The sequence below is a fragment of the Etheostoma spectabile genome, chromosome 10 (assembly GCF_008692095.1).
Source record: "Etheostoma spectabile isolate EspeVRDwgs_2016 chromosome 10, UIUC_Espe_1.0, whole genome shotgun sequence".
Lineage (NCBI taxonomy): Eukaryota > Metazoa > Chordata > Actinopteri > Perciformes > Percidae > Etheostoma > Etheostoma spectabile.
Genome location: NC_045742.1, coordinates 14,089,483 through 14,090,351, shown reverse-complemented (window position 1 = coordinate 14,090,351; position 869 = coordinate 14,089,483).

Below are 869 nucleotides of genomic sequence, written 5' to 3'. Positions count from 1 at the left end.
AAGATAGCAAAGCGTTTTCAGATGCCAATAACCTCTGGTTGGAATGTATTTAAGAAATGGCAGTCATCAGGAACAGTGGAAGTTAAAGCAAGATCTGGAAGACCAAGAAAAATATCAGACAGAACAGCTCGCAGGATTGTGAGAAAAGCAAGTCCAAACCCACGTTTGACTGCACAATCCATCCAGAAAGACCTGGAGACACTGGAGTTGTGGGACACCATTCCACTATAAAGAGATGCTTAAATATGGTCTTTATGGAAGAGTCATCAGAAGAAAACCTTTTCTACGTCCTCACCACAAAAATAAGTGTTTGAAGTTTGCAAATTAACATATAGACAAGCCTGATGCATTGTGGGAACAAGTTCTGTGGACCGATGAGCTTAAAATAGAACTTTTTGGCCGGAATGAGCAAAGGTACATTTGGAGAAGAAAGGGCACAGAATTTAATGAAAAGAACCTCTGTCCAACTATTAAGCATGGAGGTGAATCAATTATGCTTTGGGGTTGTATTGCAGCCAGTGGCACAGGAAACATTTCACAAGTAGAAGGAAAAATGGATTCAATAAAGTTTCAGCAAATTTTGGACGCTAACTTGATGCCATCTGTGAAAAAGCTGAAGTTAAAGAGAGGATGGCTTCTACCAATGGATAATGATCCGAAAAACACCTCAAAAAACCACGGTGGATTACATCAAGAGGCGTAAACTAAGGTTTTGCCATGGCTTCACAATCCTGACTCAACGTAGTTGAAAATCTATGGATAGACTTAAAGAGCAGTGCGTGACAGACAGCCCAGAAATCTCAAAGAACTGGAAGACTTTTGTCAGGAGGAATAGGCGAAGATACCTCAAACAAGAATTGAAAGACTCT